The sequence below is a fragment of the Gopherus evgoodei genome, chromosome 3 (genome assembly GCF_007399415.2).
Source record: "Gopherus evgoodei ecotype Sinaloan lineage chromosome 3, rGopEvg1_v1.p, whole genome shotgun sequence".
Lineage (NCBI taxonomy): Eukaryota > Metazoa > Chordata > Testudines > Testudinidae > Gopherus > Gopherus evgoodei.
This window is the reverse complement of record NC_044324.1, coordinates 113,954,920-113,968,365: the sequence shown is the minus strand read 5'-3', so window position 1 is coordinate 113,968,365 and position 13,446 is coordinate 113,954,920.

The following is a 13,446-nucleotide window of genomic DNA, read 5'->3' as shown; positions in this document are numbered from 1 at the left end:
GTCTTTTATTTGCCTTGTAAAGTCTGCACCTCCCATTCCTTTCCACATCCTATCAAAAATGGGAGGTGCTGCTAGCCAGGGAGTGAAAAACAAGTTCAGGACCCAACCTCAAATTTCCAAAGGCCAGTGAGCCAGCCCCTTGGAACTTCTTCTTCAAAGGTTTTCAAGCGCTTATTATGTAAATTACCATCTAAAAGCCCCCTCCCCCCCTTAATAGGGCTGTGCAGGAATATTTTATTCTACCTGTAAAGGTTTCTGCTGCAACTGAAGTTAGGGGAGACTAAGTAAGTCCTATATCTTATTTATAGTATTTCTAATTCTGTATACATTTAGTGACAGTTGCACTTAGATATAATTTAGGGTAGTTTCCTATTCTACTGACTGCATGTTTTTGGAGGCTGGCTTCAATTACTTCAAGGAGCCGAGATGGACATACTAATATACGCCACTAGACCATACTCAGGACAGATTCAGAATGGCAACATCAATCTGCATTGAAGCTACCAGGATTAAATAGGTACTCAAATACTGCTCCAGGTAGATATCCAGTAGCCAAGACTCTAAGCAATGTATACCTTGTGTGGGTATAGCTCAGTGGTTTGAGCATTGACCTGTTGAACTCAGGGTTGTGAGTTCAATCCTTGAGGGGGCGATTTAGCAATCTGGGGAAAAAATCTGTCTAGAGATGAGCTCTGCTTTGAGCAGGGGGTTGGACTAGATGACCTTTCAACCCTGATATTCTACCATCCCCCAATCTTGTCAGATATATTTTTGATAATCACCGATCTGAGCCATTCAGATCTTTCGTCACAAAAAATTTTGCCTCACCAGAATTGACCCTAGGTTTTGCAAGGCCCTTTCCATTGACTTATGTCCCTCCTAAACTTAACCCGATGCCTGTCTTATTAATGTCAGAAAGGAGGCATAATGACCAAATTTTGCTTTGGAGGTATGCAGGGAGAAGAAGTGATGCTTCCCACACAGTAGTACCAGTGCCCACCACTGAGGCCATGTCTACATCTAAAATTTTGCAGCGCTGGTTGTTACAGCTGTATTAGTACAGCTGTATAGGGCCAGCGCTGCAGAGTGGCCACACTTACAGCAACCAGCGCTGCAAGTGGTGTTAGATGTGGCCACACTGCAGCGCTGTTGGGCGGCTTCAAGGGGGGTTCCGGGACCGAGAGAGCAAACCGGGAAAGGAAACCAGCTTCGCCGCGGTTTGCTCTCTCGGTCCCGGAGCCAGCCAGCAAACCGCGGGGAAGGAGACCTGCTTGCTCGGGGTTCCGGGACCGAGAGAGCAAACCGGGAACGCCGCGGTTTGCTCTCTCGGTCCCGGAGCCAGCCAGCAAACCGCGGGGAAGGAGACCTGCTTGCTCGGGGTTCCGGGACCGAGAGAGCAAACCGGGAACGCCGCGGTTTGCTCTCTCGGTCCCGGAGCCAGCCAGCAAACCGCGGGGAAGGAGACCTGCTTGCTCGGGGTTCCGGGACCGAGAGAGCAAACCGCGGCGTTCCCGGTTTGCTCTCTCGGTCCCGGAACCCCGAGCAAGCAGGTCTCCTTCCCCGCGGTTTGCTGGCTGGCTCCGGGAACGCGAGAGCAAACCGCGGCGAAGCTGGTCTCCTTTCCCGGTTTGCTCTCTCGGTCCCGGAACCCCGAGCAAGCAGGTCTCCTTCCCTGCGGTTTGCTGGGTGGCTCCGGGACCGAGAGAGCAAACCGGGAAAGGAAACCAGCTTGATTACCAGAGGCTTCCTCCTTCCACGGAGGTCAAGAAAAGCGCTGGTGAGTGTCTACATTGCATTACCAGCGCTGGATCACCAGCGCTGGATCCTCTACACCCGAGACAAAACGGGAGTACGGCCAGCGCTGCAAACAGGGAGTTGCAGCGCTGGTGATGCCCTGCAGATGTGGACACTCTCAAAGTTGCAGCGCTGTAACTCCCTCACCAGCGCTGCAACTTTCTGATGTAGACAAGCCCTGAGACAATAAGAATTTCAAAATGTATAGATAAGAATTTAACTCATGGTGTGACATCCTGAACCATTGATATCAATAGGAATTATGCAACCCCACTGAAATTGGTGGGGATACTGCAAGTGTAACAAAGCAGAATTTGGACCATTCTATGCAATTACTAAATCAGACCAGTATAACTTTTTACATCAAACTTAAATCCTACTTAAGTAGTATATGGGCCTTGTGATTTCCCTCTGCCAAAGGAGTATCTTATACTTAGTGCTCAGTTATTGACAACAGTAGCTTTTAGGTTGCTTTTGTTACTTTCTTGGGGCAATCTATTATTGTGCACACCACACATATGGGAAACTACTTTTTTTGTACCATATATTCAGAATATGGGTAAATGTGACCTACTAAGACTTAGGCTCCTAAATCACTTCAGTGCTTTTGAAAGTTTTACCCTAAATCGCATTGACTTTCAATGAGACATGGCTCTTGTTTACATGGGAAAGTTTTCCAAGTATAATGATATCATTACGGATATAACCGTAATGCACAGGCACTCTTATTCCAGTGTAAGAGTGGCTTTCCCCCCACTTCCTAAGAAATATAATTTAAAAGCCAGAATAGGAATTTCCCCATTTAGATTCCTAACTCATTTGGAAAAAAAATTGAAAAGCACCCTCAAATCTGCAATTAGAAAGATACTACACACAAGTACATATTCAAGAGAAGAGTTCTGTAGTCTTCCCTGACAATTCAATTGTACTCTAATATGTTTCTTACTAATTCCATACTTTGGGTATTCTGTAAATCATTTCCCCAGCCCCACCCCAAACACAGCAATGGTACTTGTTCTCAGAGAGGATGCATTCCATGACAGTTTGAAGTTTAAAAGTGAACTTGTATTTTTAAGGCATTTTCTGAACCCTCCGAAAGCATCTACAGTTTTTCTTAAGGAAAAAGTAATTTTTGTTAATAAACCATGTCACAATACAAATTGTTTGTATTGCTGCAATATTTCAGGTAGATAGATCCACTCTGGCTGATCAAAAGCCTTTTTAGCATCTTGTTAAGTTATTCTGGGGAAAAAATGGGCCAAGATGCACTGACATATAGCAAATGCAATATATTTGCCATGGAACATCATTCAAGTATAAAACTAGTTAGATCATTATGTATTAGTGAAGTGACCACTTCCCCAAATGTTATTCCTTTTTTAGATAGGATTTTGTTCACATTTTAAAAATAAATATTACCCTATAGGAGGTAGACTGCTGGGTGCTAACTGACACAGAGTAAGTGACAATTCCTCCCCAAAGATCTTATAGTCTAGATAGACAAGAAAAACAAAGGATGGAGGGAAAAAACAGCAAGTCCCTTTATCTCCAAGTCTAACATCACCCAACAGGCTGGTGGGAGAGCTGGGAATAGACTTTTGGTCCGCTGGGTCCCAGTCTAGTGCTCTGTCCACTAGATCCATATTGCTCTTCCATGTTTTTCATATTATGGTATATGAAGAGCCACAAATTTTCTTTCAGCAGTGATGGAATACTAGCTGCAACTAACACTGTAATCTAACATATGTTGTTTGAACTCTAGACCTCTCTCTGAAACTTCCTCTTTACTGTACCTCTGTCTCCTCCCCTCCATAGAAAGAATACAAATGTATACTGACCTTTATAATTGACCTGCTGCACAATGAACAGGGCTGATGAGGACTTTAACAGCTGATATATGTTCAATAACTGCCCTGCAGTCATTTATTAACATTTTGGTCAATGCTCATTCACTAAATTTATTCCAGGAAATCCTTCTATTCACTCACAATCTCCAGAGGTGGATGAGCTGGGTGTGGGTGCAGTTAACTGATCTCAGGAAAGTTGTGTACTCTGCAGACTGATGCTCCTGCTGAAAAAATACTCTTCTAGGAATGCTAAAAATATCACTCTTATCCTGTGTCTTTAGCTTCACCAGTAACATGTACACTCTGTCTCACACACAGGAGACTGAACACACTCACTCCACTAGGTTTCCCTCACTTATCTCTCACATACCCCACCCTTGTATTTTAGTCTTCACAGTTAGACCACTTCTAAAAGAATAGTGTGAGGAAGTGTGATGCTCATAGCCATAATGGGGGAGACCTCTGTGCATAGATCTCCCCATCCTGCATAAAAGGAGATTTCAGTCACCTCTATAGCATCACACCCCTGCCACGTGGAGACCTCTCTCAGCTTGTTGGGGAAGCTGAACAGGAGAGAGGGGGACCTGGCAGGCTGAAAGAGCCACTCCCTGTGCTCAATGCCAGGTTTGAGGATATGGGGTTGCACCCTTTTCTCACCACCCCCACTCGGACAATATTGTGAAATCTACACAGGAGTCTCCTGAGAGAGATTTTCTCTCACAAAATCCATTGAAGGGAGCTGTACTGCAGGCAGGGTCAAGCTGACCCTATATTCTTGTATCGGGGGTAGCCATGTTAGTCGGTAGCCGCAAAAACAATGAGGAGTCCGGTGACACCTTAAAGACTAACAGATTTATTTGAGCATAAGCTTTTGTGGGTAAAAAACCCTACTTCACAAAAATATTTATAAATATATCCACATACACACAGTGCAAAACTTTTTATTAGTGGGGAATGAACTAGTACCTATAAAAACTGGCCTAAACCTTCAGCCTGGACTGAAAGTGAGCCCAACCTTTTAGAAAAAAGAACAGGAGTACTTGTGAAACCTTAGAGACTAACAAATTTATCTGAGCATTAGCTTTCGTGGGCTACAGCCCACTTCATCAGATGCATAGACTGGAACATACAGCAAGATGATATTTATACAACCTTTTAGAGATTCCAAATGGAAGTTTAGTAAGATTGTTCAGTTGTTTTCATCTTCTTACACATCTGCTCTTCCAGGAATAGAAAGAAAGTATGAGGATAAGACAAAACAAAATTGGAAGCTCTTTCTCTTCAGCTACTGGTATATTTTGTGTCACAGGGAACTCCCATTTCCCTGCACCCCCACTCCCAAGGACGTCACCAACAAAATACAACTATGCTTTACAGGATTAGAGAGAATGTAGAGTGTATGAGAATTATACTTGCATTAAAACAGACTACCTTTTCTGAATTTCATTTTGCAGCAGGAAGAAAATTTGCTCAAAGACAAATTTCCATTACAGAGAGGAGGTAAACCATAAGGCTTTCCTATAATGAGTAAGCATCGCTCTGCTCAGATACATGTTTTTGCATCATATTATGCAGCTTTACAGTGGCTTATAAAATATCCTTTTTAGGTAGGTCTGTGTGTAATGTTTAGAGAAGGTTGAAAAAGGGTTAAATTGTGGGTGAAAGTTTTACTAATTTAGAAAAATGTCCCTTGTCATTGAACATTTTCAAAATATAAAGTTTAAGTGAGCTTTAATATTTTGTGACTAGTGTTTTGATGTTAAGCAGTCATTAACAATCCTATGGGAAATACGGTGACTCAGAGTCTGCATTATGATCCATTCATTTGTAGTACAAAGTAGATACTGTACATTCAGGCTGCAAATGGTCTGTGGAGAGATCCTCTTACAGAGGAGAACTCCCTACTGGTATAAAGCTGGTGGAGACAGCAAACCTACCTTCTTGTGCCAGCCACCACACTCCAGCGTATGTCAGGGGTAGGCTGGGGCAGGGCAGGGCACAGATGTCACACTCGTTCTTTGTTACTGTAAATTCATAGATTAAGAAGGTCAGATCTTCTAGTCTGAGCTCCTGCTTAACACCGACCATAGGACTTTCCTGAATTTATTCTTGTTTGAATTAGAGCATATCTTTTGGATAAAGATCAATCAAGATTTAAAGACTTCAGATAATGGAGAATCCATCACAATCCTTGTTAAATTGTTCCACTGGTTAATTATCCTTATTAAAATTTTGTACCTTATTTCTAATCTGAAAGTGTCTCTCTTCAGCTTCTAGCTATTGGATCCTGTTATACCTTGGTCTGCTAGATTGAAGAGCCCTTTATTATTAAATTTCTGTTCACCATTCAGACACTCCTTAACCTTCTCTTTGGTAAGGTAAGTAGATTGAGCTCTGTAAGTCTTTCACTAGAAGGGCAAGCTTTCTAATCTTCTTCTCTGAACTGTGTCCAGTTTATTAACATCCTTTGTGAACGGTTGATATCAGAACTGGACACAATATTCCAACAGTGGTCACATCAATGCCAAATAAAGAGGAAACAACCTTTCTTCTTCGAGTGATTGCTCATATCCATTCCAGGTAGGTGTGTGAGCCGCGCGTGCACTTTTGCCAGAAACTTTTTTACTCTAGCAACTCCAGTGGGCCGGCAGGTCGTCCCCTAGAGTGGCGCCACTATGGCACTTGATATATACCCCTGCCGGCCCGCCCGCTCCTCAGTTCCTTCTTACCGCCGTGTCAGTTGCTGGAACTGTGGAGTGCGGCTTGCTGTCCTCCACGTACCTAGCTCTCTCTTGTACTGTTCGTAGTTGTAGTTGTAAATAGTTTTAAAGACAGTTTAAAGTAGTATATTAGTTAGTTTTTTATTGTATATAGTTGTATAACTTGTTCGCGGGTGGGCCGTTGCCCTTCCCGGCGCCCGGCACCGGGCTCATGCCTGGTTCGCCGGGCTTCAAGCAGTGCTTAGCATGCAAGAGGCCGATGCCAACTAGCGATCCCCACGACACGTGCCTCAAGTGCCTGGGGGAATCGCACATCATTGAGAAGTGTCGTATATGCAAGGCCTTTAAGCCTCACACAAAGAAGGAGAGGGATCAAAGACTCCATGCTCTCCTAATGGAAGCGGCACTGACTCCGGTACCGGCAGCACAACCGGCCACTTCTACTCCGGCACCGGACCGTGCCGGCACCGGCAAGACTCCCCGGCACCGTCCATCCCCGGCACCGGGAGCAGATCCAAGACCCTCGACGTCTGCAACACCATCTAGGCAGTCTCGAGTGGAACGCCCGACACCTACCTTGGCTGCGGCACCGCCTGCAGGGCTGCTGTCTACTCTGGGTCCGGAAGGTCCGTCGAGTCCGGCCCCTCCTAGCTCCCCTTTGAGATCAGGGGTCGAGCTGTTAGTCCCATCTACGCCGGAGACCTTTTCCTTGGCACGGGACTTGATAGCGCTCATGGAGCCATCGCAGCCTCAAACCACGGCACCCCCAGGATGGGTAATCTCCAGAAGCAAACCAATGTTGAGAGCGCCGTCTCCGGAGTCCAGGCACCGATCGCCCCGAAGACGTGAACGCTCGCGCTCTGGGCACCGCTCGCAGTCCCGGCACCGTTCTCCTCGGCGGTACCGGTCGCACTCGCGGCACCGATCGGCATCTGCACGGTCCTGGTCTGGCTCCTCTTACCACTGGCACCGAGACTTTAGGAGCCGCTCACCTCGGCGTTCAGCTCCTCGGTTGACCTCCCGGCACCGAGCCGGTGATAGGTCCCGATCCTGGTCGACCTCCCGGCACCGCGTCGGTGGCAGGTCCCGGTCCCCACTGCCATCCCGGCACCGCGATGAACGCAGATCGCGGTCCCACTCTCGGCACCAACCTCGAGGCAGATCCCGATCCAGATCCCGGCACCGACTACCACGCCATTCCCCGTCCTGATCCCGGCACTGGTATGACTCGCGGTACCGATCCTCGGCACCGAGGAGATCGTCGGCGTCGGCATATAGAGAGGTCTATTGAACTGGCTCGGTGCCTCCGTGGCCTTCAAGGGAACCATCCGTGTCCTCTCAGGCAGAGAGCGCCTATACGCTGGGCCAGGACAGACACTCGGCCATTTCAGGACCCTCCACCTTAGGAACAAGGGCCTCAACAGTGGGGGTTTTGGACCCCCTGGGCGTACCGCCAAGCCCAGGGTCCGCAACATATCACTCCCCGCCCTGCGGCGGAACGCAGGCCACCGGAAGCAACGGTGTCTAGACCCCCTCCCTCCCCGGAAGCAGAAGACAGGTCCAGCCACCAGGACCCAGAGCTCCCTCCAGAGACAGAGGTGCAGTCCCTGACAGAACCCCCCGTGGACGCTCTGTTGCCAGGGGTTTCCTCGTCATCTTCCCCTGATGAGGCAGTGGCGGGTACCTCGTCCTCCAGCCCTCCCCCCCTAGATCTTAGGGCACACCAGGACCTCCTCCGACGCGTGGCACAGAACCTGGACATTCAAGCAGAGGAGGTCTCTGAAATTGAGGACCCTGTGGTGAGCATCCTCTCCGCCGATGCGCCCACCAGAGTGGCCCTGCCTTTCATCAAGACTATTCAGGCCAACGCCGCTACTATCTGGCAGTCACCGGCCTCCATCTCTCCGACCACTCGAGGAGTGGAAAGGAAGTACATGGCCCCCTCGAAAGGCTATGAATACTTGCACGTTCACCCGACACCCTGCTCCCTTCTGGTCCAGTCGGTGAACGACAGAGAGCGCCATGGTCAAGAGGCCCCGGCGCCCAAGTCTAAGGAGGCGAGGCGGATGGACCTCCTGGGCCACAAGGTCTATTCAGCAGGGCCGCTACACCTCAGGGTATCGAACCAGCAGGCCCTCCTTAGCCGCTACTCCTTTAACTCTTGGGTGGCGGCGGGCAAATCTGCAGAGCTGTTACCGCAGGACGCCCGTCAGGAATTTACCACCATTCTTGACGAGGGCAAAAAGGTAGCGAGGACCTCGCTACAAGCCTCCTTAGATGCTGCGGACTCGACCGCTCGGACCTTTGCCTCGAGGCTTACGATGCGCTGCATTTCCTGGCTTCAGGTCTCTGGCCTTCCGCCAGAGCTCCAGCATACTATCCAGGACCTCCCCTTCGACGGCCAGGGCCTGTTTTCGGCTAAGACAGACCCCAGACTGAAGGACCTTAAAGACAATAGGGTCATAATACGGTCTTTGGGGATGCATACGCCTGCGACACAGCGCAGGCCATTCCGGCAGTAGAACCAACAACAGCAGCATCGGCCGTACCCTCAGTTCCGTCCGCAGCAGGACCTTAATAGGCGCCGCGGCAGGAACAACCGATGCAGACAGTCGGGTGGCCAAACGGGGCAAAACCAAGGCTCCGCCAAGGCCCCACCCAGACCCAAGCCTTCATTTTGAAGGTGCGCTCAAGGGCGCAGTACCAGTTTCCCCTCCGGATCCTTCCCCGCAGTTTTCCAACCGTCTTTCATTTTTCCTCCCGGCTTGGACCCAAATAACATCGGACCGTTGGGTCTTGCGCACTGTGCAGGCCGGTTATCGCCTGCAGTTTTCATCGCCCCCCCCCCTCCACCCACCACCCTCGTCCCTCTTCAGGGACCCCTCTCACGAGCAATTCCTCTGTCAGGAGGTGCAGACGCTCCTCGTCAAGGGAGCCATAGAGGAGGTTCAGAGAGCGAGAAGGGCATAGGGTTTTATTCCCGCTACTTTCTAATCCCCAAGTCCAAGGGGGGCCTCAGGCCTATCCTCGACCTCCGGGAACTCAACAAGTATATGGTGAAGTTGAAGTTCCATATGGTATCCCTTGGAACCATCATCCCATCCCTAGATCCCAGAGACTGGTACGCCGCCCTCGACATGCAGGACGCTTACTTCCATATCCCCCCAGCACAGGCGTTTCCTTCGCTTTGTGGTCGACCGCCAACATTATCAATTTGCGGTCCTCCCATTTGGCCTCTTTACGGCCCCGAGGGTGTTCACGAAATGCATGGCAGTCGTCGTCGCATACCTCCGGCGCGGCCGCATTCACATGTTCCCCTACCTTGACGACTGGCTGATCCGGGGCACATCGGAGCTGCAGGTCCGCGACCACGTCGGCAGGATCAGCAGCCTCTTTGCTGCCCTAGGCCTCGTGATCAATGTGGACAAGTCTACTCTGCTCCCCACGCAGAGGATAGAGTTCATCGGGGCCGTTCTGGACTCTACCCTGGCCAGGCCCTTGCTACCCTTGCCCAGGTTCCAGTCGCTGTTGGCCATCATTCTGCACTTGCAGGCGGCCCTGCTGACCTCTCTAAGAACATGTCTGGCCTTCCTGGGACATATGGCGGCCTGTACGTTCATGACAGCGTATGCCCAACTCCGCATGAGGCCTCTTCAATCTTGGCTCATCGCGCAGTATCGGCCGGCCAGACATTCCTTGGACACAGTTGTCACCATTCCCCAAAGGGTACTGGACTCCCTTCGGTGGTGGTTGGACCAGTCCGTAGTCTGTGCGGGGCTCCCGTTCCATCCGCCCCAGCCCTCGGCATCCCTGACGATGGACGCCTCAGATCTGGGCTGGGGGGTGAACTGCGGCGCTCGGAGAACTCAGGGCCTGTGGAGCCCTCAGGAGCTGGACCTCCACATCAACATACGGGAGTTGAGAGCGGTCCGTCTTGCTTGTCAAGCGTTTGTCCATCACCTTCAAGGTCATTGTGTCGCGGTGTTCACCGACAACACAACGACCATGTTCTACATCAACAAGCAGGGCAGCACCAGGTCCTCTCCCCTATGTCTCGAGGCGATGCGTCTCTGGGAATTTTGTATAGCCCATGCCATTCACCTTTCCGCCTTCTATCTCCCGGGAGTACGAAACACTCTAGCGGATCGACTTAGCAGGTCCCTCCGCTCGCACGAGTGGTCCCTCCGCCCAGACGTCGCCCTCTCACTCTTCCAGAGGTGGGGTCATCCCCGGATGGACCTCTTCGCGTCCAGGGACAACAGGAAATGTCGAACATTCTGCTCCTTTGAGGGTTGGGAGCCCAGGTCTATAGCGGATGCCTTCCTGATCCCATGGGCGACCCATCTGTTTTACGCGTTCCCTCCCTTTCCGCTGATACACAGGGTCCTCCTCAAGGTGCGCAGAGACAGAGCTCGGGTGATTCTGATAGCTCCAGCGTGGGCCAGACAACATTGCTACCCCATGTTGCTGGATCTCTCATTAGCCAACCCAGTTGCCCTGCCCCTTCATCCGGACCTGATCACCCAGGACCACGGCAGGCTCTGTCACCCGGACCTTCGGTCTCTGCACCTTACAGCATAGCTCCTGCGTGGTTGACCGGCTCCGAGTTACGCTGCTCTACCCCGGTTCGGGAGGTTCTCCTGGGCAGTAGGAAGCCTTCCACCAGGGCTACTTACTCGGCTAAGTGGAAGCGTTTCTCCTGTTGGTGTTCGGAGAAAGGTTTTCTTCCTATGGAGGTTCCCATCACCACTATTCTGGACTACATCTGGTCCCTCAAGGCCCAGGGTCTGGCATTATCGTTCCTTCGGGTTCACCTAGCGGCTATCTCCACGTTTCATCCTGGAGGTGATGGACTTTCCGTCTTCTCCCACCCTATGGTGGCGAGATTCCTGAAGGGACTGGAACGTCTCTATCCACAGATCCGCCCTCCTGCCCCTTCATGGGATCTCAACCTGGTCCTAACTCGGCTCATGGGTTCTCCATTTGAGCCGTTAGCTACTTGCTCCCTGCTCTACCTCTCATGGAAGACCGCCTTCCTAGTGGCCATCACCTCAGCTAGACGGGTGTCGGAACTACGGGCCCTCACAGTAGATCCCCCGTATACGGTCTTCCATAAAGATAAGGTGCAGCTGAGACCACACCCCTCCTTTCTACCCAAGGTGGTCTCAGCTTTCCACATTAACCAGGAGATCTTCCTCCCTGTCTTTTTCCCAAAGCCCCATTCGTCCCGCAGGGAGCAACAGCTCCACTCGCTAGATGTCTGTCGGGCGCTAGCGTTTTATGTGGACAGGACCAAACCGTTCCGCAAGTCCCCCCAGTTATTCGTGGCGGTAGTGGACCGGGTCAAGGGACTACCGATTTCCTCGCAGAGGATATCTTCCTGGGTTACCTCCTGTATCAGGACCTGTTATGATCTGGCCCACGTTCCGGCGGGCCGTGTGACTGCTCACTCCACCAGAGCGCAGGCGTCATTGCTGGCTTTCCTTGCCCGCGTGCCGATCCAAGACATTTGTAGGGCGGCAACCTGGTCATCGGTCCACACATTCGCTTCCCATTACGCCCTGGTTCAGCAATCCAGAGATGATGCGGCCTTTGGCTCTGCAGTGCTCCAGGCCGTGACTTCTCACTCCGACCCCACCACCTAGGTAAGGCTTGGGATTCACCTACCTGGAATGGATATGAGCAATCACTCAAAGAAGAAAAGACGGTTACTCACCTTGTAACTGGTGTTCTTCGAGATGTGTTGCTCATATCCATCCCACACCCGCCCTCCTTCCCCACTGTCGGAGTAGCCGGCAAGAAGGAACTGAGGAGCGGGCGGGCCGGCAGGGGTATATATCAAGTGCCATAGTGGCGCCACTCTAGGGGGCGACCTGGCGGTCCACTGGAGTTGCTAGGGTAAAAAAGTTTCCGGCAAACGTGCACGCGCGGCACGCACACCTACCTGGAATGGATATGAGCAACACATCTCGAAGAACACCAGTTACAAGTTGAGTAACCGTCTTTTATTCCTACTGGATATTTCCTCATTTATACATCCAAGGATCATATTAGCTCTTTTGGACACAATGCCACGCTGGACGCTCATGTTCAGCCCTTTTTCCTTTATGACCCTTAAGTCTTTCAGAGTCCCCCATCCTGTAAGTATGACCAACATTCTTTATTTCTCGATGTATAACTTAACATTTGCCCTTTGTCATGGCTGGGTCCCTGGCAGCCAGACCTAGCGGTCAAAGCTAGAGTTCACAGTCATGAGACAGGAGTCAAGAGTCAGCTGGGGGTCAAGAAATCAGAAGCAGGAAACTGGAAATCAGAACCACAAGCCAGACATCAGGAGTCAAGCCGTGTTGGGATGCCAGGAAGTCAACCAGGAGGAGCAGGAAGCACAAGGTACACAGCCCAGTTGGTCAGACAACTTCCTGTTCCTGGCTTAAATAGGGCCAGAGGACCAATTGGCTGCTCTGGGACTCTTCCAATAGGACCTCAAGGGCAGAGCCTCAAACTGGGTTTGGGAATCATGGGTCCTGGGTAAGCAGCTGTCAGCAGGCTGCCAAGTGGAGAGTTGGTGCATGGCTGCTCCTACAGACCCAGGTTTGAGGCTCATGGGTCATGACATAACCTCCTTCCCTTAGAGCACCCTCTAGGCAACATAGGTCCAGGGTGGCTCCTATAGAAGGCCCACGCCAGGGCAAGAGTGTGAACATTCTCAGCTAGCTCTGAAGTGTGTTCCTCTGACTGGGAAGTTTATGGCTCAGTCAGGTACCACATTCACATCACTTGACTTTGGAATCAAGGACTTTGTAGAGAGTGTATTCCTCCTGATCTTTTACTTGACCTGGTGGGAGTGGTGATTGGGCTGTACTGGGAAATGTGTTCTCAATGTAGAGTTTTAGGAGTGCGACATGCAATATGAGGTGGACTCCAAGGGAGCTGGAGCTCATAGGTGACAAAGTTGATTTGTTGCCAAATCCAGAACAGGCCAAGGAACTGGTGGTCTAGTTTCCAAAGTTTGTCTATGTGGAGGTGTTCTGTAGAAAACTTTACTTTCTGTCCTATAGAATAGGTGGGGCTTTGTTGCCTATGCT